The sequence below is a fragment of the Microtus ochrogaster genome, chromosome 22 (assembly GCF_000317375.1).
Source record: "Microtus ochrogaster isolate Prairie Vole_2 chromosome 22, MicOch1.0, whole genome shotgun sequence".
Classification (NCBI taxonomy): Eukaryota; Metazoa; Chordata; class Mammalia; order Rodentia; family Cricetidae; genus Microtus; species Microtus ochrogaster.
This window is the reverse complement of record NC_022023.1, coordinates 31779515-31782221: the sequence shown is the minus strand read 5'-3', so window position 1 is coordinate 31782221 and position 2707 is coordinate 31779515.

Sequence of the window (2707 nt, the reverse complement as noted above, 5' to 3'; positions counted from 1 at the left end):
TTGGAGTAACTCTAACCAAGGAAGTGAAAGATCTATTTGACAAGAACTTTAAGTCTTTGAAGAAAGAAATTGAAGAGGATACCAGAAAATGGAAGTATCTCCCATGCTCTTGGATTGGGAGGATCAACATAGTAAAAATGGCAAATCTACCAAAAGCAATCTATAGATTCAATGCAATCCCCATCAAAATCCCAACAAAATTCTTCACAGACTTTGAGAGAACAATAATCAATTTTATATAGAAAAAAAATCAGGATAGCCAAAACAATCCTATACAATAAAAGTACTTCTGGAGGCATTACCATCCTTAACTTCAAACTCTATTACAGAGCTACAGTAATGAAAACAGCTTGGTATTGGCATAAAAACAGAGATGTTGACCAATGGAATCAAAAAGAAGACCCGGATATTAACCCACAAACCTATGAACACCTGATTTTTGACAAAGGAGCTATAATTATACAATGGAAGAAAGAAAGCATCTTTAACAAATGGTGCTGGCATAACTGGATGTCAGCCTGTAGAAGAATGAAAATAGATCCATATCTATCACCATGCACAAAACTTAAGTCCTAATGGATTAAAGACCTCAATATAAATCTGACCACACTGAACTTGATAGAAGAGAAAGTGGAAGTAGTCTGCAACACATGGGCACAGGAGACCACTTCCTATTTATAACCCCAGTAGTACAGACAATAAGAGGAACAATGAATAAATAGGACCTCCTGAAACTGAGACGCTTCTGTAATGCAAAGGACACTGTCATTAAGACAAAAAGGCAACCTACTAAGTGGGAGATCTTCACCAACACCACATCAGACTAAGGTCTGATCTCCAAAATATATAAAGAACTGATGTGGGAGTGTCATATATCAATCTGTTGATTTCATTGGTTAAGCAATAAAGAAACTGCTTGGCCCTGATAGGTTAAAACATAGGTGGGAGGAGTAAACAGAATAGAATGCTGGGAGGAAGAGGAAGTGAGCTCAGAGACGCCATGCTCCACTCTCCCAGGCAGACGTGATAGCTCTGCTCTCTGAGGCAGATGCATGAAGCTCAGACCTAGGATGGACATAGGCTAGAATCTTTCCCGGTAAGACTGATGCTACACAGTTTATTAGAGACGGGTTGATTGGGATATGAGAATTAGCCTGTAAGGGCTAGAGCTAATGGGCCAAGCAATGTTTAAGTGAATACAATTTGTGTGTTGTTATTTCGGGGCATAAGCTAGCCAGGCGGCCGGGGTGCTGGGTACACAGCCCCGCCACTCCAATTACTACAAAGAACTCAAGAAACTAGACATTAAAACTCTCATTAACCCAATTAAAAAATGGGGTACTGAAATGAACAGAGAATTCTCAACAGAAGAAGTTTAAATGGCCAAAAGACACTTAAGGTCATGCTCAACCTCCTTAGCAATCAAGGAGATGCAAATCAAAACAACTTTGAGATACCATCTTACACCTGTCAGAATGGCTAAAATAAAAAACACCAATGATAGCCTATCCTGGAGAGGATGTGGAGTTAGGGGAATACTCATCCATTGTTGGTGGGAATGCAAACTTGTTCAACCACTTTGGAAATCACTGTGGCAGTTTCTCAGGAAACTGGGAGTCAACCTACTTCAGGTTCTGTCAGTTCCACTCTTGGGAATATACCCAATCATACTACAAAAGCATTTGTTTAACTATCTTCATAGCAGCACTATTTGTAATAGCCAGAACCTGGAAACAACTAGGTGTCCCTCAATAGAGGAATGGATAAAGAAGGTGTGGCACATATACACTTTAGAGTTCTACTCAGCGGTAAAAAACAATGACACCTGGAATTTTGCATGCAAATGGATGGAAATAGAAAACACTTTATTGAGTGAGATAACCCAGACCCAATAAGAAAAATATGATATGTACTTACTCATAAGTGGATTCTAGCCATAATCAAAGGACATTGAGCCTATAGTTTGCAATCCTAGAGAAGCTTAATAATAAGGTGAACCCAAAGAAAAACATATATTTATCCTCCTGGATATTAGAAGTAGACAAAATTGCTGGGGAAAAGTTGGGAGTGGTGGGGGTGGGTTGAGGGGAAAGGGGAGATGGGGAGAGAGAAGGGAGAAGGAGAGGATTGTGGAGAGCTTGGGGGAATGGGATGGTTGATATGCAGGAAGGGCAGATATGGTAGCAGGGAAAAAGATATCTTAACTAAGGGAGCCATTTTAGGGTTGGCAAGAGACTTGGCTCTAGAGGGGTTCCCAGATAGCCAAGGGGATTTCCCCAGCTAGGTCCATGGGCAGTAGAGGAGAGGGCGCCTGAACTGGCCTTCTCCCATAGCCACACTGATGAATATCTTGCATATTCATCTGGTGATGGATGGAGATAGAGACAGAGACCCACATTGGAGCACTGGACTGAGCTTCCAAGGCCCAGATGAAGAGCAGGAGGGAGAACACGAGCAAGAAAGTCAGGACCGCGAGGGGTGCGTCCATTCACGGAGATGGTGGGACTGATCTAATGGGAGCTCACACACTAGAGCAGCCTGAGTAATGTTAATTAAGATGGAAAACACTGGATAGGTGTGCCGCCTGGTCTTTATGTCAAACTGACACACGCTAAAGTCACAGCAAAGGAGGGAGCCTTCATTGGGAAAGTGGTTCCATAAGGGCTGGATGTGGGGAATTTTCTTCTTTTTCTTTCTTTTTTTAAAC